The 25,785-nt window shown below is 41.5% G+C and overlaps 1 protein-coding gene across 2 annotated transcripts in view; it reads left to right on the top strand.

Moving 5' to 3' along the window:
* The window catches only part of ARFGEF3 (ARFGEF family member 3), a 174,178-nt gene that overhangs the window by 9,867 nt on the left and 138,526 nt on the right, over positions 1 to 25,785 (top strand). The window lies entirely within an intron of this gene.

Here is a 25,785-nt window from a genome sequence, read left to right as displayed (position 1 = left end):
CCCCATACCTTCTCCCGACTCTCACTGAGAGAGAAATGCCTGCCCTCTGTAGGAAAATTGGAAAGAACTATAGAACAAAAAAGGAAGTCGTCCATAACTACATCACCTAAGGATAACCACTGAAAACAGTTTAATAGAATTTCTTAAATGTCTTTTTCTATGCACATATATTTTTATAAATTAATATAAAATTTTATTTACGACTTTGTTGCCCGCTTGGTTTCTTTTACTCAGTACCATATGAAGAATATTTTCTGATGCCAGTATCTGTTCTTCAAATTAAAATGTTACGTATGCTTCCATTATATGGCTGTAGCATAATTTATTTAGCAGTTTTCTTATTATTCACCATTTGGGCTGTTTCCAGGGCTTTCTTTGAGATTATAAAATATATTGGACTATAACCCTTTGTTGAGTATGGTTTCTATGTTGTCAGGATACTATGATTGATTAGATATTTTCTCTCTTATAAAGTAGATTGAACAAAATTTATGTTTCTGTCTTTTTAACAAATTCATTACTTCTCCTATAGTAGCTGCTACAGGTTTACATATTGTAAGGGAACCCCGTGTGTTACACTGAGTGCACTTCTGTGTGTACAAAGCTTTTACATGAACAGAATGTCTGGCAACAACGTATTTGTCTAGCGGAGAGGTGCAGCCGGGGTGTCCAGCACATTGGAGGATTTGAGGACTTTCTATGAGCTGTGAAGGCATGGGTAGTTTAAAGGAGTCAATTTCCTGGCCTCCAGCTTCTGTAAGTTCTCTTTCTTATAACCGATTTGCTTCAAAACTGATGTTGACATGTCTCTTTTTCCACCTCACTTTCTGCTGTCACTCTGCTTCTGCTTGACAGAGAAAACCATACCTGTTACCCACCTTGTGTCTGACAGTAGTGGGTTGCCCTGGGGTACAGAAATCTTGTCCCACCCACAAGAGATTATAAAAATATTAGTGTCCATATTGGTAAAGGGAGTGATTATAAGGACCAGAAAACACGTCATTTTTCAAGTTAGGTAGTTTTAACTTCTTGGCTTTCAGCAATATTGAAGGAGCTGTAAGATGATAGACAAAAAGATTTTTTTTGATAATGTCTCTTTCATTCCCTTAGTATTTATGTAAACAAGGTTTCTTACTGCTTGTAATTATAAAAGTGAAAAAGAATGGGTATGTAATTGGTGCCAAATTCTACCTTATTATGTAACAATAGAAAACTCTTGTCCATAGGCCTATGAACTAATTGGGGGAAATATAAACAAACTCCATTTCTTTAGAAATGCATTTTTAATAAAAATGTATTTTCCATGTTGACCATATTAACATTTGATAAATAATTATTAATTTTTTGGGAACAATTTTGTGCATTAGTAATGATTGCTTAAACTAGAATAAAATGGAATATTTTTAAGCCTTATGGTTACAGGAAATATTTTAAATATTACTTTATACATTTTCTTAGCAGAGTATAGTAGGGAAATTAATAAAAGCCTTTCTAGCATTAAAATATATTGGAGAAAACTTTTGATGGAAATGGAATGGAAATAGAAGTTCAAAGAGAAAAATAACAATACAGCTTTTTTTACTGTTAAAGAAGAGTTTGCTCACCTTTTTTTTTTTTTGATGGATGAAGGTGTTTTTCAAATTGCTGTGCTATTCACAAGATATATTTCAAGAGTGATATGTTTTAATTTGAAATTTTAGTGATTTCAGTATTCTAGAATTACAGCCTTAACAATTAAAATTATGATGAAAAAGTTTGAATGCTAACTTACAATATGTGAAAAACAGAATCCTAGCATTATCTTAATGACTGTATGAGTAAAAGTGTTTGATCAACTCTGCTCTCAAGGTTGTTTCCTCATCCAAAGTTTAACCCAGCACTGAGATTTTCTGTGGTTCTGGGTTTGTGATAAAAGGTCTGTCTTCAGTGTGAAGAGAACAGGGTGGTAATAATACCAGAAGAGGTTTCTGCCCCACTGGCTAGCAATGTTTAAAATTGTTAGGCACATATGTATATTTAGAATTGTTATACTCTCCTGCTTAATTGATCCCTTTATCATTATATAATGGCCTTCTTTGTCTAGTGTTCATGTGTATGTGTGTGGCTAGATCAGCTGGAGAGAATATGGTTTTATTGTGTCCAAGGACATGTTTTTGGTTCTCCTTTTACTAATTTGGCTTTATTTTATTCAGTGATCATTTGCTTTACCCCAGAGCCAGCTAACTATCTTTCGCATCCATGGGAACTGTTCAAAAAATTGGTGGGAGGGGTGCCAGATGAGATACTATGGATGAATATATGCATATATATATATATGTCTTTACATATTTTCACCATTATTAGCAATTCAATGCAGAGTATTTCCCCTAATGATGATTATCCTAATGTACAAAGATACATCATCATCTTGTATTCAAAAGAATGGACATTATCATATTTCAGATGCACAATGAGATCTATCAGGCATTCTTGTACAGAGAATTGAACCATATGAATGAGACGCAGCAGATGTGAGCCTTGCATTAAAAGGTGTTTTTTGTTTGTTTGTTTGTTTTTTAAATTCTGAAGGAGGAGAGTGAAGATATATAAAATGGAAAACATTGTGATACGGTAGCAAATGTAAATTTCTTATAGACTTTTATACGGATAAAGAGGTTTTAGTTTGTGATTCACAATAGTGAGGAGCTTCTCAAAGCCTCTTCTAAGATACAAGAAGCCATAATTAGAGCAGAAAAGAGATGGAATCAATACTAGTCTGATTTATTATTCCATGTTATCATTAGGGAAATGATATAAAGAGGAGACATACAGTAATGGACTTTTCCCCCTGTGTTGTAAATCAGTCCTTCTTTAATCCTTTGGTTCATCTTTCAAGCACTTTAAACCACGAGAGCATTTACTCTGTTAAATCGTTATGTTTAATGTGGCATCCTTCTATTTGAGCATCTACTTAAAAAAAAAAAAATCCAGGCACTGTAAATATTTGTCTGCTCATTGTGGAGAATTTGGATATGTTATTTTTTCTTCCACTGTGCTTACATTTAATATATGGGAAAGAAACCAAGTTTATAAACTATCTCTTGCATTCTTCTGATTTTGAATTCAGATTTAGTTTTCATTTGTGTAACAAATTATCACTTAGAAGTGATTATTTGAAGATTTTTAAAAATTGTTGTTTTGGAAAGGGCTACAGGGATCATTCATATAATCTTGAATACCTTTGTTCTTCTTTTTCCTGTTTTTCTCTTTTGCCATTGATTTGTTACTTTCATGTTAAATATATTCCCATTTTCGTAATTGCTAATATTGTTTAGTCAATTGTGTACATTACTAGTGGTAGTTCAAATCAGAGGAACTCTTGAAGAGCCTGTCTTGAAATTGAATCTTTGAGAGACCTATGCTGTCTTATCTTTCCTTTTGCCATTGATTGCTCTAAGGACTTTTGAATGATTAAGTGACTGGTGACTGGACTCAGTTATGCATAATTCTAAGAGAGACAGTGATGATTAAGTATTTTAGATGGAATTAAGGGGGTCAAGAGACATTGCTTATTTGTGCCGAAGGCTTTGTCACTGATCAAGTGCTCACGTTGTTGATGTGGTGAGCAAAAAGGGTAGGAATTAATGCAGAGCCCATTGAGATTCAATGTCAGGGAGGGAACGAGGTCCAGGGAATATGTACTGTGGAATATTTCCTGGCTTTATTAGTGGCTAGTCACTTGAAAATCGTTCCACCTTCCTGCCCTTAGTCTTGCTGTTGATTTTGGGGTGAGTTTTAAGGGTCCTTGTCTTCCTCCATGAGGAGCCTGCAGCCTTGCTATCTTTGCTACTCTTGTCCCTTTTCTTAAACTTCAAGGCCTTCTTTCATGCATCTTTTCAGGGTTGAATAAATCTATGAATTAGTGGGCTACTATGGTATCCTGACACTCAAGAAGCCATCAAGCTCAGGCTCTGTCTTAGAATCATCCTCCCAATGCCCTTTTTGCTTCATGAGCAAAATCCAATTTAGGATGTTTCCTAATAGGGACAGATGTGGTGAAAAACGTGACCAAGTACAGTTGCCATCCATCATCACTGAATCCATCGTGGTTATCTGCTGGTTTTTCAACCAAGTGATAACATAAGACTTGGAGGCTACCGATCAAGAACATTTAGAATATTCTGCAGTTGTTGAGTAGAGAGGGTGGGCTATTCTGGCTGTCTACACTTTTGTGATTTCATAATGGTGAATATCAGCCTTCTATTTCCATGTTTAAAACTCCCTTGAGCATTGCTTGTAGGCACAATCTAGGGATGATAAATTCTCTCAGCATTTGCTTGTCTGGGAAAGAATTTATTTCTCCCTCATTTATGAAGCTTACGGTTGTTGGATATTAAAATCTTGGTCAAATTTTTTTCCTTTGTCTTTCAGCATTTCGAAATGTCATTTAGTTCTCTTCTATCCAAGAGGTTTCTGTTCAGAAATCCACTGTTAGTCTGATGGGGTGACTAGATGCTTTTCTCTTGCTGATTTTAAAATTCTTTCACTTTTACTTTATTTTTTTATTTTTATTTTTTTGAGACAGGGTCATGCTCTGCCACCCAGGCTGGAGTGCAGTGGAGCAATCTCAGCTTACTGCAACCTCTGTCTCCCAGGTTCAAGCAATCCTCCCACCTCAGCCTCTGTACACACTACAGGCATGTGTCACCACACCGAGCTAATTTTTTTTTACCTTGTGTTTGTTTTGGTAGAGATTAGGTTTCATCATGTTGCCCATGCTGGTTTCAAACTCCTTGACTCAAGTGATTCACCCACCTCAGTTTCCCAAAATGCTGGGATTACAGGCATGAGCTACCACATCTGGCTCACTTTTACTTTAGACAGTCTAATTATAATACGCTGCAGTGAAGTCCTTTTTGCAATGTATTTTTCTGGGAATTCCTGGGCCTCTTGTATCTGGAGGATCTGTCCAAATCTCTTGCCAGACTTGGGAAATTTTCATCAATTATTTCCTTAAATAGATCTTTGGTCTTTCTTTTCCCTCAGGAATACTGATAATTCATAAATTTGGTTGCTTTATATAGTCCCAAATATCTCAAAGGCTTTGTTCATTCTTTTTTCCTTATATTTTGCCTGACTGTATTATTTTAAAAGACCTGCATTCAAGTTCTGAGATTCCTTCTTTTGCTTGGCCTAGTCTATTACTGAAGCTATTGAATATATTTTGTAATTCCTTCAATGAATTTTTCAGTTACAGAATTTTTTTAGGGTATCTATCTCCTTGGTAAATTTTTCATTCATATCATGAATTGATTTTCTGATTTCCTTGTATTAGGTTTCAGATTTTTCTTGCATCTCATTGAGCATCTTTAAAATCAGTATTTTGAATTTTTTATCTGACATTTCAAGGAATTGTTTTTGGTTAGAATCTATTGGTGGAGAATCATTGTGTTCGTTTGAGAGTGTCACATACCTTGCTTTTTATGCTTCCTGTGTCTTTATGTTGACTTATATGCATTTGGAGCAAGGGCAGCTTTTTATTTTTGAATTTGTTTTTGTTGGGCAGGGACACTTTTTCTCTTGAAGTTGTGACTATGATGTTGGTTGGCTAGGGTTTTACTGAAGGCATTCCCTAATCCTCACCATTCTTAATGTTCTGGGCCATATCATAAGATGAAATAGAGCATACTTGTCATGGCTTCTCTTTCTTCCCTATGCCAAAGGCAAGACCAAAACCATAAGACTAGAGGTGTTTGAATAAGCAGCCCAGTAGCTCCCCTTCATATGTGAGCAGTAAAATTTTAGGGGGACATGTTCTGAGCTGCTCTCTTCATCAAGATTGCCCACTATGTGTCTTATAACATGCAGCCTTTCTCACTTTTGTATCCTTCTTATCCTTGAAGACTGTGATGAGGTATCCTGAAGTCCTTCCTCAGTCTCCTAGGTAGAAATGATATTTCTCTGCTTTGTGTCTTCACCATTCTCCTTACATAATCCTATCATGAAGCTCATCAAGCACATTGGCAGTTGTTTGCAGATTCTGTTCTCAAGGAGCTCAGCTACACAAATCACTCAGTTTTGTATCTCTTAGCTCAGTGGCTTATAAATGAGGGGGTGAAACTGCTTCTCCAACTTTATATCACATGTCTCAGAGAGCCACTGCCTTCATCTCCTAGATTCTTAGAAAATGCAATATTCAAAAGAATCTGTGACAAAATGGAATCTAAGCTTTGGCAATAGGACTTCTAATATCTTACTGACTGAGAGGGCTTGTCTGAAAGAGTAGACCCAGAAGCCCAACACCCAATCCATTGACCTCAGCTAGTGTAGACTTAAATCCTGTGCCCTCTACTTAACTAAAGCCCTGCCCCACCTAATGTATGTTAGATCAGAGGTGGGGGATGGTAGTGGTGGTAGTAACCAGGACTCTGGCCAATATTCTATGCCAAAGGATGCTAAAGATACATAGGTTTCAGTTCTCAGTAGATTTCCATGAAAAGTCCTTGGCCACCCTTCTAAAGGACAGAAGAACCCCCACTCCCATCCTGCCCCAATCCAGGATTGTCTCTTTCTTCCTTCCAGGTCACTTGCAACAGGGCTGGTCCAGATGAGATAAATCTGACAAGGGAATCCTGGAGCTATTTTGTCAAACAGCAGCCATTGGCAACAAACCTCTTGTTGGCATTGCAAGGTGCCCCTTTATGAACGATCCCAGTGATTATCCTAGCCATAACCCAGCCATTTTGCTTACCTGCTTCATGATTTTTCAGAATCAACTTCAGTGTAATTCCTTTCTCTTGCCAGTTATACTTTCCAGAAAGACTCTAAGAGCTTTTTTTTTTTTTTTTTCTTCCCCATTTGTCATTGTATGTGTTCTACTCTCTCTCCTCCCTGGCTGACCCTCTGCCTGGCCCTCTGCTTCATTTTGCTTGCTTGGTCCAGACACTTCATTCAGTTCAGATAATGACATATTCCTCCTTGTCTTGACGTGGGGACCTACTGATTTTTCATGCAGGCCATGACCACAATCATCAATGTTTATACTTGAAAAGAACCATACATAACAGCTTCCCATTCCTCATACGGTTTTATTTTAATTGGTTTTATGCTGCATTGATCTATTGTAGTGCTTTAGTTCTGTCCTATGAATGCTGAGTGACTTCTGCAAGATATGAGAGGTTTTTTGTTGTTGTTTTGTTTTTGTTTTTTAGAGACAGAGTTGCACTCTGTTGCTCAGGCCGGAGTGTAGGAGCACAGTCATAACTCACTGCAACCTGAAACTCCTGGATTCAAGCAATCCTCCTGCCTCAGCCTCCCAAGTAGCTAGCTAGGACGAAAGGTGTGTGTCACCACGCCCAGCTAATTTTTAAAAAATTTTTTGTAGAGATGGAGTTTTGCTGTGTTGCCCATGCTGATCTCAAATTCCTGGCTTTAGGTGATCCCCCTACCTTAGCCTCCCAAAGTGCTGGAGTTACAAGTGTGAACCACCATGCCTAGCAGTTTTTTGGCTTTAACTGAAGAAAGAAATAGGTCTGCATCAACTGGGAAGACTTTGTATGATTTAAAATGACGAGGACAGCAACACCCCAATACTGTAGCTGTTTTTGGCACACAGTTTGAGTCTCATCAATATTGTTCCTGCCTTTCTTATGTCATGGAGAAGTGTTGGACTCCCCTTGCTACGTCCCACTGTCAGGAGCAAGCAGAGGATGCTGTTGTAGAATTTCCAGTTCATGTTTTTGGCTTGTGCTAATGAATGGAGGATGTGAGCATGCTGGACGGGGGCTTCACATTATTCTAGGTAGATTACGAACATCCCTGCTTCTCTTGGATGTAAACTCATCTTGAGTCTCCTCTTCCTCCCTTCTTCCTTTCCTCCCTACTATAGCTGACTTCTCTTTGCAGAATCACACAAATGTAAATGAGTTTTGGTTCTGTTGAGTCAAACTCTGTTGAGTTTTGCTGGTTCTGCACCATTAAAAAAAAAAAAAAAGGAATGGGAACTTTAAGACACTTTGGTTAGACCAAGCCTGTCTCATTTTCAGATTTAGTGAATTCTTTATCTCAGCAAGCTGTGAAAGGCAATATGGAGAATACATTGTCAGTCTTGCTGGGCTCTGTGGGAACCTTGTAAATGAGCAAGGGCTTGTTCTGGAGGAGACCTGAACTGTTCTAGCTTTCCAAGATCAGGCTTGCCATAAACAGGTGACCACAAAAATCTATTTGCAAGGAGAGAGTGACACACGGACTAGCGTTTAGCAGTGGAGGTTGCCGAAATCCATGTTAGAAATCAAGGTGCTCTGAAGATCTAGTTTCTCTTTTTCCTTTCCCTGCTGCCGTGGAAGACAAAGAATATTCTTGTTTCCTTTTAACATAGTCTAAGTGATAATTCCATTCTATTTCCAAACCTGCCAACAGCTGCTTCTGTGGGCTATCTGCCCATTGCAACCCAGTCGTAATGGTTTCCGTGTTCTATTCCGGTTGATAAGGAAGACCTGCAATTAGCTCTCCATTACAAAGCCTCTCCTTGTTAATAGCCCTGACCTAAAAGCACTTTTTAAGAGATGCAGTCATCACTTAAAGAAATCACCACTTAAAAAATAAGTGCATAAATCACCCAAGTTAGTATGTAGGGGGTATTGGCTTGAGTGATATTTTAGGATGTGCACAAAACATAATAATGTTTAGAAACAAGCCATGGCCCCTCATCTTTTATGACCATTAGTTGATGACTTGCTAATACTTAGCTTTAAACATAAAAAACCCACTGGAAAAAAAAATAACAATCCTGTCAGGCCTCCAAGTCCAAGCCTGGCCATTCGTGACCCACACGTACACCTCTGGGTGGTCCCCAGGAGCCAGAAAGTCTTAAGTAACCACAAGTAACCAGGTGGCCACAGAAAGAAGTGAAACAACTTGTTGCTGCCTCAACTAATTGCTCTCCTCCTGCAGCCTGCAATCATTGTTCCTGCTCAGCCTTGTGGAATTTCCTCCCTGGACATTGGGTTTCTCAGGACCCCCACCTCTGTAACTATGTAATTTACCTCACCCTCTCCTCTGCTTGCAGCTGATACCCCCCACCCTTATGATCATGCCTGTTTGTAATAGATGACCCCTACCCTTGTGACCATGCATCCTGTGATGCCCTTTCCCTCCCCAAGATAGATTACTGACCCCCCTACCCTTGTGACCATGCATCCTGTGACACCCTTCCCCTCCCCAAAATAAATTACCACCATTACCACCTTTAACTGACTACTTGCCCCAATCTATAAAACCAACTCCTATCCCACCACCCTCCACTAACTCTCTTTTCAGACTCAGCCCACCCGCACTCAGGTGAATAAACAGCCACGTTGCTCACACAAAGCCTGCCTAGTGGTCTCTTTACCCAAACAACACGCCTAACAAATCCAATCATGAATTTTTGTTTCGTAGGCCTCTTCATTCGTTTGCTTTGTTTTGTTCTGTTTTGAGACAGAGTCTCAATCACTCTGTTGCCCAGGTGGGAATACAGTGGCACGATCTGGGCTCACTGCAACCTCTGTTCAAGCAATTCTCCTGCCTCAGCCTCCAGAGTAGCTGGGATTACAGGTGTCTACCACCACACCCAGCTAATCGCTGTATTTTTAGTAGATACAGGGTTTCGCCATGTTGGCCAGACTGGGCTTGAACTCCTGGCCTCAAACGATCCTCCAAATTCAGCCTCCCAAAGTGCTGGGATTACAGGTGTGAGCCACAGCATCCAGCCTTTTCATCCCTTTTGAATGGAATGAAGATTGGATTTTTGCTGTGTGGATTATTCCATAAATTGTTTTCACCATAAAACTGTGCCTTTAAGGGAAAGTAGTCCCAAATTTCCTGCTTTTATTTCAAACTATGCCTCTGTGAAACTGTTTATTTTAATGAGTTATACAAATGGATTCCAAGAGATGGAGAGGGACCTGAGCTCATCAATTTAGTGATGTCAGTAGCTCCATAGAGGTATTTACATCTTTCATTTTCACCCTCTAGGACTTCTGGGAGAAGGCTGGGTGCAGACTAGAATCATATTTTGTTTTCTTGGAAACCTTTGTTTATTATTATTTTATATTTTTGTATATTTTGCTGCATATTTATGTATAGTTGAATTGTATGTAAATCAGTAGGATTATGTAATTACATAATTCCCTGATGTATCTTTCTCAAGTTAAGTCTGATACATGTGATACAGGAGATCTCCCTTTACCTATTCTGTAGTCCATACTCCATAAATATGATGCTTCTTAATGTATTTAATAGCCTTATAATTCACATTTCCCATCTAAATTTGGGACACATGAGAACACAAGTTAACATTTTCAAACCTTTACCAAGTGTCAGGGACTTTTACTATATATATGCTGGCCTCTCTCAATCTTGACAGCACTCTTGTGTGAGACAGTGGGCACACTGAGGTTGGAGAGGCTGTTGCAGCTGGCCTTGCTCCTTGAGCCAGTCCAGGGCAGATCTACGGTTGCTGGACCCCTAAGATCACCTTCTTAATTCACTATGGGGTATTAGCTCTCCGATTATTTGACTTAAGACAGAAGTGTTTTTTTATTATTTGTAATTTATGGGAAGAGCTGAGATACATACAATTAAATTTCATGTAGTAAATTACTTGATGAAGCACCATTGGTGAAAAAAACCTAGAAAATCTGCTATATTTCGCCATTGCCCACTCACAAGTGCAGTTTATCAATAAAGGATTATAGATTAGACCACTTTGTATCGAAACAGCTTTACATGGAATTTCCAAGGAGCTAGTACTTTTAAAAGAGGGTTGTTCTATATTCAGACTGAGGGGAGTGTCATGAATTATTAGAGCTATTAAGATTAGTGTATATCCCCAACTTTGCCAGGAAATGACCTAAATTGACTTTACCTCTCTGTAAGGCAGGAGGAAACTTTAAGATAAAATAAAAAAGACTCTAGTCTGGAATGGATGTGAATACCCACTGGGGAAACCTGAGTAATTATGTAATTAAATAACTAACTCTTACCTCTCCACCTTCTGCAGACTTGAGCAAGGGAAAAGGCCGGGTAACAATTAATATGATTTTTTAATAAGGGTTAAGGTGAGCAAAACTGAAGAATTACTGAGAGAAGATTTAGGATAGGGCTCATTTTTAGGCCTAAAGGAATGCTTCTAGAATATTTAAGTGAGAGCAGACCTACACTAATTTTCAATTTAATGAAGTCCAGAGAGAATTGTTCTATTTAAAATAATGTTTTTGTTTTTCCTGAAACTGTAACTGCCCCATGGTGTGGTTTATTTTATAAATCCTATTTTGTTTTTCTGTATTGACCAGCTGGGAGAAAAACCTTCAAAAACAAAAGGGGTTTTGTATGCATATTTCAGAGGCTTGGTGGGACAGAAGCCAGGAAACTGGGTCCAGCTGTGCTTGGGGGTGGGGGGGAGAAGGGATCCCAGAGTGGGAGGGGCAGAAGGAGAGGGCTGAACACAGAGAACTGATTAGGTGGGAGGGCTGCTGGATTTACCCCCAACTCTGAAATAAAGCTGGGTATGGAAGACAAGGCCAGCAACACCACCTTTGCTGAAAATGGGGAGGGTAGCATTCGTGCACTTCAGAGGTAATAAACAGAGATGTAATTTACAGTCAACAGGGGGGTTTAAGAAAAAAAAAAAACCCCGTCGTTAAAGGTGCGCATGCCCAGGCATCCAGTGCAGAGGATGTTCTTACGAATGTTTGCTCGAGGTAATGGCCTCACTGCTCTCAGTTCTGCATTTTGACATCTCTATCGGTGGGGTCTGGAGAGTGTGATGCTGAGTAGGAAGACAGAGTGGGGACTGAGCTCACGTGGATCAGGCAGTTGGCAACCGGGAGCAGGTGGCCCGGGTTTGGAATCAGAGCCAAACACGCAGCGTGGTGCGTGCTGGAAACGCAGTGAGGAACAGGACGCGCTCTCTCCTCTCAAAGAGCGCGTCACTTGCTGAAGAGAAAGCAAAGAGGTCATCATAATACACAGGCCAAGTCCTGGTTCTCCCTCGTATGCCTGTTGGGACCTCGAGCTGGTCATTTTGCCTGTCAGTTTCTATAAACGGAGATAGAAACAGGAAGGTGGAGAGGTGCTTCTGTCTCCCCAGCATGGTAAGTCTGGCGAGACCCCATTGCAGGCCACAGAGGTGGCCACCACCTCCCCTGTGAGTGCTCAGCATATGTCCACTCTGGGTCTGTCCGGAGGAGGGCCTTGCTCCTTTGTGTCTGCCCTGCATTGGGGCAGGAGGGCAGCTCCCACCCACCGGGTTCGCTCTCAGAACGCTCTGTGTGGACTGAGGCAGCAATTCTCAAACTCTTTGGTCTCAAGACCCTGCACATTTAAAAAAATTATCCCACAGAGCTTCTATTTAAAATTTAGATTATATCGATTTACCATATTGGAAACTAAAACAAAATGTTTAAAATTATTAGAAACATTAGCAAACCCATTCCATGTTAATATACTTTTAATGAAAAATAACTACTTTTATTATACTTCTACTATCCTTATAGCTATGGAATGAATAGCCCCCACCTCCCTAAACAATGTAGTCCTTGCTGGGTTCTTATGAAGATTACATAAGCTAGAAAGTAAGACGGCAGTTTGCAAAATGTACAACAAATCGTGAATGAAATGTCACTCCAGTAAACAGGCTCACAGTTTTCTGGCAGTCTGCAACATGATTAAGGATTTCCCCCTCCTGCGCTGGGTTTCAAAGTGTGATTTTAGATAGGAAAACACAAGGGTACAGGGAAGAAAGTGCAGATAAGACTCTGGATTTAAGTAGCATTATTTTCTAGTCCTGTGACTATAAAGGGACCTAATTGGTCCTTGGGAATTATAAGCAAATCTGCCTGAGCAGGCAAGATCTGGAAAACTTGACTATGACAGTCTTAAGTGTTCTTTAAAATAAATTCTGGTGTCTGAAAAAAGGGAGCTGGGATCTAATGCTGCTCTATCAGTGTGTTTTGCTTCCATTTTTACTTGTAGACTCATATTTCTTTGAGCTGGCCTCTCTTGTGGCAGTCCATGGATGAGGGTGGCTGTTGATGGAGCTATGGGTTCGACAGAGGACATCACATTTCCAGTAGTACTGCAACACATACCTCCCTGAAGATAATGCTGGGGTTTTATTTTTAACCAGAAAATATTCAGGGGCTTTCTTAGTTTAGGGGTTAATGGCATTTTAAGTTCTCTAGGGCTTTCATCCTTTTCCAATGAAGAAACCATTACTTGCCTACCCAACATCCAACTGCTCCCGACCCCCATACCAGCTATAGGATCTGCCTTCATTATCAGCCCTGTGCCTCCAAGGAGGCTGGCCACGGGCTTGCCCTGCATCGGAATATGAGAGGGGTACCCTCTCAGTCTTGTGAAAGTGAAGTCCTTTCTTCCTCTGAAACATTTCACATTCAAATGATGCTTGGAGCAGCCATAGCTGTTTGCAGCTGTGTGAAGAGCCAGCCAGGGAATCAAGCTGACACATGGTGGATCCGAAGAAAGATAAAAAGGTCCTCCTGGCTGTGTTAATTGAGCATTGAATCACCTAAACCTGGAGCCAATCTGCCTCCTTGTTTAGACCACTCAGGGAATTGGACTTTCTGTTACTTGCAGCTGAACATGCCCTAATTGATGAACCCTCCCTATAGGAATTATCACCACCCATAGGACCCAGAGAAGGGAGGCTAGCTCAGGCGTGTGCAACTGCCGTAACCAATCTGAAGATCTGTGGTAGGATTCTTGTCTTTGTGTCTGGCTGTCTTTTGACCATTTTCTTGTCCTGTAATTTTGTGTGTAAGATAAAGAGTTAAAGTTTTAAATTAAATGGTTGGTAACTTTGATAAGATAGGGAGGAGAGCTGAGATATCTGTGGCATTTACAAGGTGTGGGACCTTAGATGTGGGGCTTTGGGTTTCTTTTCACCCCTCGAGCATGAAGATGTATGTTCTAGCTTCGACCTGCCTCCGTAAATGACTGATTTACTTGTAGGCTCTCCCATCCAGACCCCGAACTCCATCATCCTTATACCCATGGCCTCTGGTGCAACACAAGTGACCCCCAGTAATGAGAGTTACCAATTATGGAGCATTGTTCTACGCCAGGAATTATACTAACGGTTTGGCGAGCATTGTCTTATTAATGTTTACTGCAAGTACGATAGGTACTAATATAATCTGCATTCTAATAATAAGAGCACTGAGACTTGAGTGATAAAATCACTTGCTTGAGGTCCCACAGCTAATATATGATAGAGGTTCAAATATAGGTCTGACTTGAAAATTGTTCTTTTTCTTCAATGCATATTTGTTGAATATCTGCCATTTAGATGTGTTAGCATAGGAAAATTGTTCCTGTTTATTTCACCTTTCACCCTTGGGAAATGTATTGGGATAGAGGACACATGTGTCATACTTGAATATTGCCTCTTCTCTGGAAACAGGCTTTAGTGAAGTATATGACTTACAAATGTGTTCAGTTGTCAGCAAGGGAAAGCCTAACTAGCAGTGGTTTAAATGAGATGGGGTCATTTTCCTCATTTAACAGGCTGTCTGGAGGTCAGCTTCCCGCACTGATTATCGCCAGAATTCTCTTGGCCTTCCATTATATCTGACTCTTTGTGCACAAAATGGCTGTTGCAGCTTCAGATATCACATCCCCATCCAGAAAGAAGTCCGAAAGACTGAAGGCAGAAGGGCAGAGCCAACTAAGCAGGTCTGGTCCTTTTCGTTGGTAAAGCAAAAGTTCTTCCGAGGTTACAAGGGACGTAGGGAAAGTGGAAAACAGGATTGTTGGGAAAGGCTCACACCAATCCTCATCTACCACTTGGAGCTGACCATGCTGTTGGGCAAAATAAATTGGACTCTGGTCACTAAGGAGAAGGCTGCTGATGCTGCCAGCCACACATCTGAAAGTGGAGGCTGTTAGAATTTGAAGAGGTGGTGGAGATATCCCCATCCTGCAAGCAAAACAACTGAGACTTGCAGGGAACACAAGTGTCTGAGCCAGGACAAAAGAAAAGGGCTTGTTTCCCTAGACTCTGCTGCTCTTCTCACTGTGCTGTCCCTCTCAAAGCTTTTACATATCTCCTCTGCAAGTTGTTCCTCGAATCCTTTTTTTTATTTTTATTTTTTTGAGATGAGAGTTTTGCTCTTGTTGCCCAGGCTGGAGTGCAGTGGCGTGATCTCGGCTCACCACAACCTCTGCCTCCTGGGTTCAAGAGATTTTCCTGCCTCAGCCTCCTGAGTAGCTGGGATTATAGGCATGCACCACCACACCTGGCTAATTTTGCATTTTTAGTCGAGATAGCGTTTTGCTCTATTGGTCAGGCTGGTCTTGACTTCCTGACCTCAGGTAATCCTCCTGCCTCAGCCTCCCATAGTGCTGGGATTATAGGCATGAGCCACCGAGCCCCTCTCATTCTTTTGAAGGAGGCAGGGGAGGTCAGAACCTTCCTAGTATCTGATGGATAGAAACTAAGCTTCGGAGAGAGCCAAGTAACATGCCCAGGATTATCCCCTACTTCTGTTCAGAGCTAAACTGTGGGAGGGAGTTGGACCAGGGTGCTTTTCACAGACCCCATTGTCCTTCATGATACTGTGACCCTTTATGGTCTCTCTGCCTAGCCTGGAGCAGTGAGGCGCCTTGCTCAGGCCCCCTGGGCTTTCAAATGGGTAGGCACAGCTGCCTTGACACCTGAGCAAGGAAGGCTCTCGCTCTAAAGGAGCAATTGGGTCCTCCATAATATTGAGTCCCTGTGTGTCCCTGGGGAGGAGGAAATGCCCCCTAGTATAGCCACGAAGAGTGGTGATGCCCCGTAAACTTGAGTCTGAACGTTTCTCTCCAGGCTGGTCTGAGCCTGTCTTTCAGTCCAGTTCCTCATTCAGTCCTCTATGGCCTGTTTTCGCCTTTCCACGCTGGGACAGAGTGTGCCTTGGTGCTTTCTGACACATTGGAGGAAACACTGCAGCCCACCTCAGCATCCACCTGATGTGAATAGTGTGTCCAGTCACCCTGGTAACAAGGCATTGGGTGTAGCCAGCAGCAGGTGCAGGCGGGTGAGTCAAGTGCTCCTAGTTTTCCTCAATTTAGGAACTTCTCCCAATTATACTAGGATGGGAAATGAGTGTGTGTTGCGGGAGTTTAATCTAGGGAAAGGAAAAACACCTGTCCTGAGCTAAAGGCAGCTACATAATAGGATTTTGCTATAAAATGAGAGTAGAATAATTATAGTGTTTATAATACTTGAGTATTTGTTTACTGGCAGATTGCCTTTTCTTCCATATGAACATTTTTATCAGCTTCCAGGACCTTAGCCAGTTTTCATTGGTTTTTGTGGGCACCTACATGTGTAGTTCTGCAAGCTTACTAAGTCTCTATTTGGATGCAGGGCATTTACAGCCACTCCTGCTGCAAATGATGGTGCTGCATTTGCTTTTTGTGGTGTCTGATATGATTGGCGAGAATAATAACATCAGGCAGACTTAGGTTCCCCACTGTCTCTGGCCCCTTAAGTAGAATCTGTCCTGTCCTCCACAGTCCCTTTGTCATGCCCTGGGTTGGGATAGTTGTCAGGCAGCTTTTACTGTCTCAGTTTGACTGCCTTTTGCTCTTGAATCATTGCACTAAGAGAACAGTCTGCTACTGTTTAATGTCTTCAGTGCGTTAAAAAAAAAAAATACTGGGCATATTTGTTTTTCTTCCAGCACATGTCTCATTTGGAAAGGTCATGCATTTATATAGTCGACTTGCTATTATCCTGCTTGGAGTGAAGCAGCCCATTGCTGATGTATTGCTATATATACAGCTGCCTTCGGGGTGACGAGGCTATCAGGCAGTTGCAAACAGGCTAAAGGGCACCTATTGTGCCCACACACAAACCCAGCCTCTAACACAACATTTATCCCGAGAAACAGTCTTGTCTTGTCTTCTCATCACAGGGTGCCAGACCTGAGGCTACTTGTTGGGCAGGTTAATGTAGATCTTAGTCAGCTGACCTGCAGGCTGGAAGAGGGAGGTATAAGGTCTGTGATATATTTAAAGCAGGCAGCTAGTAAGGAATCAGCCCAACCTTTTTGGCTCCTACCCAAGGCCTGTTTTTAAAGAATGCTTGCAGTACAGGATTGAAAGGGATGTTCAGTAGTTGAAATACCACAAACGTATTACTGCTGGGAGAAGTTGCTGTTTATGGGAAAATAAAATTTTACCTGGTTGTTCTCTGCCTGATGCTTGTTGCCAAAATGAATTACTTAAGGGGAGTTATCTCATACATGGATGCATGAAAGTGATGTTTGGTGCCTATGGGGAAGGTACTGCAAAGCTTTTAGCCGAGGACAGAAGCTGTAACTTCAAAAGGTAAAAAGGTTTCAGTTTGACCCACCGTAACACCCATTTTAAATTATTTAGAACCTAAGAGTATACACACACAAATGACACACTTGTGAAAAAAGGTAATGTCAGGGTCCGAATTGAGTATGTTCTCAATGCAGAAAATTCAAAAGCCTGGAAAACATAAGTATTGACACACACATTATGTCATTTGAACCACGCAGAAGGTTTTACTACATTCCTGCTTTTACAGATGAAGAGATCGAGGCTTTGTGAGGATAACTCGCCCAGGTTTACCCAGAAACAACTGTTAAAATCTAAACTCTAACCTGTGGCTGCTGGGTGCAAAGATGAATCTTAATATTTGATTTATTTTCTTCTGAGATATCTAATGAAATTGGCATATATGGTATGTCAGGTTTTGAAGCTTGCTATTTTCACTTAGCATATCAAACACATTTTTCCAATGTCATTAAGTGTTATTTAAAAACATTTTAAAGGCCATTAAAATTCCATCAAATTGATGTGCCATGGTAGTGAGGAAGGTCATTTTACTGTCTCCTTTATTACAGGAATGATTTTAACAATTGGTCAGAAATTAACATGAAATACAGGTATCTTCTCCTCTTTGAAGCTATGGTCTCAGTTTTTAAAATGTATGTGGCCGAGCATGATGACTCATGCCTGTAATTCCAGCACTTTGGGAGGCCGAGGAGGGAGGATCGCTTGAGCCCAGGGATTTGAGACCAGCCTGGGCAACATGGCAAAACTCCGTCTGTACCAACTTTTTAAAAACTTAGCCGGCCTGCAGTCCCAGCTACCAATGAGACTGAGGTGGGAGGATCACCTGAACCTGGGAGGTTGAGGCTGCAGTGAACAGTGATTGAGCCACCCACTACACTCTAGCCTGGGCAATAGAGCAAAACCCTACCTCAAAAAAAAAAAAAAAATGTAAAAAATGTAGTATGCCGTTGTGATACTAGAAAGGTAGTTCACTTGCATATTAGATGATTTCACAAAGATGTTCATTGCTAGTTGATTGCGAACCAAGCAAGATAGACATGTTCCCCCACAGTTATTTAATGATATTCCTAAAACCACCTGTATGTAACCAGCTACCATATCCTGTGCCATGGGGGTGGAGGTAGCACTAACCTTGCCAGGAGGGGCTCTGGGAATGCCAATAGGGCAAGCAGGAATATGGAGCAGGATAGCATTTGGAAGGATGAATGGATGTGTCAAGTGGACATGAGGCTTAACAGTGCCTAGCGTGTGTTTGATGAGTGTGTGATTCTGAGCTTTAAGTGGTATAGTCAATCACAGCACCAGAGATGAAGCTTTAAGGTAATATCCTTGGCCTTTCCCTGTATTTAAACTAGCCTGATGCTTAGCTTTTACTATATCTGAGACTAAATTTAATGGTGTAATGCTGAAAGTTTTATCACTACAGATAAAAAGTCAATGAAAGAGTGAAGGGTACAGATTTTTCTATCTTCTGGAGCCCATGTACTTGCCCATTTTATATCTGAGCCTGCGATTCAAACAGAAACAGTTCTCAGTGCTGCGTTTCCTGAGAAAAGTGGAGAGTATTGTGTTGGTTCCATATGCTGCGTGGTTTGAGGGAAGAGCATAGGAAAACTGGAAGATTAAACCTTTTCAGTACTTTGGTTAATCAGCAGGGCTGCCAGTGCTTGCTTCCATGTTGTGGGGGCCTTTTCCCCCCCTTTAGCCTTTGCTCCCTTGTGGAGAGAGAACCCGTTGCCATGGAAAGGCTGTAGGCTTTTGTGTCCTAGAATCCTCATATTTGAGTCTGGACTCCTCCATTTACTAACTCTGTCCGTGGATCCATGACTCCAGGAGCTTCGTGTCTTGGACTGTGAAATGGACAGGATAATGCCCATTGCCCCAATTCCTGTGAGGAGTCAATGAGCTAACTCACTGAGAAATTCCTAGCTCACATCACTTCTTTTTCTTTCCATGCTGCCTCCTCTTGAGCAGTGAACAAAGTGTGCCTAGTTTCTTCTGACTTTCACAGTAGAGTTAGGCTTCTAGTGGGAGCTGATAATTCATCATAGTTAGGTGACATGGGACAGGTTACTGTCTCTGAGCCTGTCTGCTCATTGATAATATGGAAATAATTATGTATCACATAGTGTGTTAACAGTCAAACTAGATAATGTATACCAAGTCAGAATGCCTGGCACAAAGTGGGCATCAATGGCTGGAGGGTACTGGTACTAAATGGACATATCTTAGAAGGACAGCCTTCCTTCTGGCATCTTCCAGAGCATCACAGCCTCTTCTGACTACTAGTGCTTTGCTGGCATCATTAATTCTCTCTACTCAGTGGCTGGAGGGATTTCTCAGAGCTCTATCCTTCTGTTCTGCACCTTGTACATTTCCTTGAAAGTTTCATCCACTTCCAAGTTTTCAGCTACTACTTATAGATTAGTGACTTCTAAATTTTTCCCTAGCTCCAGGCTAGTACATCCAATTTGTTACGTATTAGTACTTGGATGCCCAAAGGCACTTCGAACTCAAAAATACAGTTGCTGTCTTTCCCACTTAATTCCTCAAAGCTATTCTTTCAGGCAGTCCTCTCTACTTTGCATGCTGTCTCTGTAGGTTCTTTTTCCTTTTTTCCATTCCTGAATGCAGACACCTCAATGCACTTTCAGTGCTGGGTCCTTCCATTAGAACGGAGCCCTTCCTCTCGGCTCTCCTGCCTCTGGGTAATGAAGATGACAACAGTGAAGTTATCGTAAGGCAACTGTGACCATGAGAAAGAGCACCATAATCACAGGCATTTGTTGAGCATGTCTAATGTGCTAGGTACTGTCACTGCTACCATGAGTCCTAGGCGAGGCGGGGCCCTGCCTTGCACCCATGTTGTAGAGGGTTTATTCTCAGTCTCCACAGGGCAATGGAAGTGTTCCTACCCAAAGCCCGCCCTTCTCTCTCTAGGTACTGAAGACCTCAGAATTCCCTGCTCTGTCTGTGTTGAGCCTCCTTACAAAAATCAGCTGTCGGGGCCGGGCAAGGTAGCTCACGCTTGTAATCCTAGCACTGGGCTAGGGTGAGTGGATCACCCGAGGTCAAGAGTTCAAGACCAGCCTGGTTAACATGATGAAACCTCGTCTCTACTAAAAATACGAAAATTTGCCAAGCATGGTGGCAGGCACCTGTAATCCCAGCTACTTGGGAGGCTGAGGCAGGAGATTTGCTTGAACCCAGGAGGTGGAGATGGCAGCAAGCCAAGATTGCACCATTGCACTCCAGCCTGGGCAACAGAGAAAACTCCATCTCAAAAAAACACAAACAAAAAAAAACTCAGCTCTGTGGTCTCTTTCCTGGCTCTATCTTTCGGAAGGCAAATGGTACCACAAATATGTGCATCCCTAGGCCTAAGGGCTGGCCACGAAGCAGCTGCCTGCAGTGACTGGGTTGGGATTGGTCTGCAGGCTGAGGCGTTCATGTTGTTGTCTAAGACCCCTTACAGAACAGGACGGGCCCAGGGCCCCCCAGAGCACTATAAATGTTAGGATGGCCCTGAGCATTCAGGACTTTGCCTAATGTGACTTCTTATCGGATCGTTCTAACACTGCTTGAGGTAGATAGTATTAGCTCCATGTTTTTAGATGAAGAAAAGTTGAAGAGGTGAAATGCTTAGCACACAGGTTGCCATTGGCAAGGCCTGAATTTGACCAAGAGTAGTTTGGCTCCAGACATTTTTGTTATGATATTCTGTGTTCTATTTTCTACATTGTAGCCAGAGTTCCATTTGGTAGAAAATGTCTAAGATTACATTACTCCTTTGATTAAAAATCTTTCATCAGCTCCTCATTTTCAGCTAGCTGAAGGTCAGTTTCTCTGCATGGCGTGCAAGACCCTTCAAAAGCTGGCTCAAAGCTCCCTTGTGAAATTTATTTCACACCAGTCTTCTCACCGTGACTTCATCAGGCCACAATGGGACTTTGGCTGCTCCATGAATCCACTCTGTATCTTTGCATTTACAATCTCAGCTAGGAATGTCCTTTTCCTCTTCTTCACTGGGCTGACCAAGTTCCATTCTGTCTTCTGCGGTTCAAGGCCAAATGAGTTATCACCTTTTATGAAGAAACTTTCATTTTTCTAGACAAAATCTCTCCCACTCCCAATTATATTTCTCTAGTTGGTTGTGTGTACATTAGTACAAGTGTTTATTACCTTGTGCCTATGTTACCGTATTATCACACGTCTATTACCTCCCCTAGACTATGGGTTCCATGTGGACAGGAACCATGTGTCTCATTCATAGTTATGTGTCTAACATTTCACACCGTGCCTGGACATGTAGTAGGCTAAATATTTATTAAATAAATGCTCTGTTTATTACTGAAACTCTTACGTACTTCTCACAAATGGATTAGTCATTTAGGAATGCTTAATTAATTCATTTGTGAGAAGTACATTGTTCTGACTGTTGTGTTAACTGGTACTGGACTGGTTTCATAAGGCATTTTGACACCATACCTGGAAATTTTTATTTTTTAGAAACTGTTAACTTTGGTCAACCATTTTGCTGTCATGGCACTTAATTTATAAGAAATTATAATACATCTATTTATGCATTATTTGTGAGCTTTAATAGGCCAGTGAGTCTCAAAGAGAATATGAAGTCAGGTTTTTTTCTCAAAATTATTACTTTTGTTTTGCTTTTAAGTTATCTGTCTTGTTACATAGATGTTTCTGAAAGATCCTTATGCCATAGAGTTTTCATTTTTTTTAACAGGTAACTCTAGAGTTGTGCAAGGTTATTAGCATATAAAAAAGATGATGGGGCTGGGTGTGGTGGCTCACACCTGTAATCCCAGCACTTTGTGGGGTGGGTAGATCACCTGAGGTCAGGAGTTCAAGACCAGCCTGGACAACATGGTGAAACCCCATCTCTACTAAAAATACAAAAAATTAGCCAGGTGTGGTGGCAGGCACCTGTAATTCCAACTACTCTGGAGGCTGAGGCAGGAGAATCTCCTGAACCTGGGAGGCAGAGGTAATGGTGACCATTGCAGTGCAAATGAGGCCATTTCCCTTAATGGCCTCAATGTCATCCTTCCTGAATTCCTCTGTGCTAACTTAATCTCCTCTATACAGTCACCACTCTTTCCAATTTATCGATAACTGACCCATGTTCCTGGAATCACTTCTTCTTTTCTTCCCCCTAAAAAAATGTTCTTACCATCTTTCAAACAGCTCTTGAATTACCTCCTCTCCCTAAAGCCTTCCTGACTGAAATGAGGCTTGTGATCCTAAAATATAGTTAACTTAGCCAAGTGTGTCATTTACAATCAGTCTATTTAATTAGCCTTGCTTCTTTCTTTCTGTGACATGCTTTCCTACAATCAAGCTTTCAGCCTTAGAGTGTGGCTATACCGACAGCATGAAAGATGCCGATGGAAATTGCTCTGCCCTGCCCTGGATCATGGAACATTGCATTTTGTTCCTTAATGATTTTTTTCATGATAAAAGTGTTCCAGCTGGCAGTCTGGCAATGTGGAGTTAGCACTCTGCCTGGACTCTCCAGCAGGAGCAGTGTCCCTCTGCCAAGGAGTGTTGAACAGAAACAGCAGCAGCAGAGGTCCCTAACGCAAACACTTGAATTTTGCAGAACAAGAGAAAAGTAGCGGGACAATATCATCATCTTTTTTTTTTTTTTTTTTTTTTTTTTTTGAGATGAAGTCTCGCTCTGTCACCCAGGCTGGAGTGCAGTGGTGAGATCTCAGCTCACTGCAACCTCTGCCTCCCGAGTTCAAGCGATGTTTCTACCTCAGCCTCCCAAGTAGCTGGAACTACAGGCGCCTGCCACCACACCTGGCTAATTTTTGTATTTTTAGTAGACTCGGGATCTCACCATATTGGCCAGGCTGGTCTTGAACTCCTGACCTCAGGTGATCTGCCCGCCTCAGCCTCCCACAGTTCTGGGATTACAGATGTAAGCCACTGCACCTGGCCACCTTTTCCCTAGTTCTAAAGGTAACATGTTTTACTCTTGAAAATCTTTAAAATGTAGAAACATACAAACAAACCAAAATCATCCACATTCCCCAAAAGCGAAGACATAGTTCAGAGTGTGGGGGAGATTTTGTTTCCAATTGCTTCCTCCCTCCCTCCACTGTATGTTTGTGCAAGTTTTTATTCAAGAGGACAATCGTGTGTGGTATATAACTGCATGATAGTCTCATACTTTTGTGTAACATTTTCACAGTATTTTCCTGTGTCAAAAAACTTTAGAATACTTTTAGTGATTATGTATTATTCCATTCTGTAGCTGTACCATGATTTCTTTAGTGTCAGTTATATTATTCATAATGCTACAGTAAAAATCTTACGTAGAAAACTGCTATATCTGTGATTATTTCCTTAGAAAAGGCTCCTAGGAGAGGAACTCCTAGTTCAAAGCATACCGATATTTTAATTTCTTGATATATATGACAAAATGCTTCCTATGAAAACCTGAAAGAGCAGGTGCTGTCCACGGTGCCATGAGAAGTGACTCTGTGGAGTTAGGTGTTTCTACGGGGGTGCGGAGCAGTGTACAGCATTTCAAGGTGGGAAGCTGTAAAGCTGACATGTGGGCGATAATGTGAGGCAGTGTTCAAATGGATTGACATTGGACAGAAAGAAAGAAATGTCTTTGTAAAGAAAATTCTTCACAGGTTTGCTGTGTGTAAAATGTTTAGTTCTTCGAATGTAGTTTGAGATTGACAAATGGACACCATTAAGGTCTCATAGTGCCAAGGCATGAGCTTGGGGGTCCAGTGCCTGTCCTACCTCTGGTCTGGGAGTGATTTTCTTCTCTTTCTCTCTATCCCTCATCAATAAATGTGGATAACACAGTCATGCGTGGCTTAACAATGGGGATAGTCCTGAGAAATGTGTCATTAGGCGAGTTCATTATTGCATCAACATCGTAGAGTGTGCTTATACAAACCGAGATGATGCACTCTACTACACACCTAGGCTATAGGCCTTTGCTCCCAGGCATCCTGCACAGCATGTTATGCATGAATACTGTAGGCAGTTGTAACACAATGAAAAGTGTTTGTGTAACTAGACATAGGACAGGTACAGTAAAAATGAGATACGGAAGACAAAAAATGCCATCTATGCAGGTGCACCTGCATAGAGCACTTACTATGAACAGAGTTTGCAGGACTGGAAGTTGCTCTGGGTGAGTCGGTGAGAGAGGGGTGAGCGAATGTGAATGCCAAGCACATTTCTGTGCACTGATATAGCCTTTATAAACTCTGCACACTTAGGCTACACTAACTATTTTTAAAATGTTCTTTCTTCAATCATAAGTTAAGTTTGGCTTACTGTGACATTTTTATCTTACAAACATTTTAATTTTTTATCTTTTTTATTATTTTGAAATAACACTTTGCTTAAGACAGATTGTCAGTTGTACAAAAATACTTTATATCCTTATTCTATAAGATTAATGTATGTATGTATGAGATGGAGTTTCGCTCTTGTTGCCTGGGTTGGAATGCAATGGCACAATCTCGGCTCACTGCAACCTCCACCTCTCGGGTTCAAGCAATTATACCTCAGCCTCCTGAGTGGCTGGAATTACAAGCATGTGCTACCATGCCCGGCTAATTTTGCATTTTTAGTAGAGACTGGGTTTATCCATGTTGGTCAGGCTGGTCTCGAACTCCCGACCTCAGGTGATCCACCCACCTCCACCTCCCAAAGTACTGGGATTACAGGCGTGAGCCACCGCGCCTGGCCTATAAGCTTTATTTTTAATTTTTAAGCTTTTTGTTAAAAATGACATACACACCCACATTAGCCTAGACCTACACGGGGTCAGGATCACCAGTGTTACTGTCTTTCTCTTCCACATCTTGTCCCACTGGAAGGTCTTCAGGTTCAGTAACACGCATGCAGCTGTCATCTCCTATGGTGCCAATGCCGCCTTCTGGAATACCTCCCGAAGGACCTGCCTTAGGCCATTTTACAGTTAACTGTTTTCTTTGTAAGTAGGAGTATGCTGTAAAATAATTTTTAAAATATAGTAAATATATAAACGAGTAACATGTTTATTATCCAGTGTGAAGTACTGTACCTAATTATATGTGCTGTGTTTTTATACAATGGGCGGCACAGTTGATCAGGCGTCCCCAAACTACGGCCCACGGGCCGCATGCGGCCCCCTGAGGCCATTTATCCGGCCCCCCGTTGCACTTCAGGAAGGGACACCTCTTTCATTGGTGGTCAGTGAGAGGAGCACAGTATATAGTGGCCCTCCAAGGGTCTGGGGGACAGTGAAGTTTGGGGATGCCTGGTTTACACTGTCATCACCACAAACGTGAGTATAGTGTTGCATGATGTTAGGACAGTTATGCTCGGAAATTTCCCAGGTGATAGGAAGTTTTCAACTCCGTTATCATCTTAAGGGACCACTGTGGTCTG

This window comes from Saimiri boliviensis, chromosome 4, assembly GCF_048565385.1.
Source record: "Saimiri boliviensis isolate mSaiBol1 chromosome 4, mSaiBol1.pri, whole genome shotgun sequence".
In the NCBI taxonomy this organism is placed as follows: domain Eukaryota; kingdom Metazoa; phylum Chordata; class Mammalia; order Primates; family Cebidae; genus Saimiri; species Saimiri boliviensis.
This window is presented reverse-complemented; position numbering and strand designations above follow the sequence as displayed.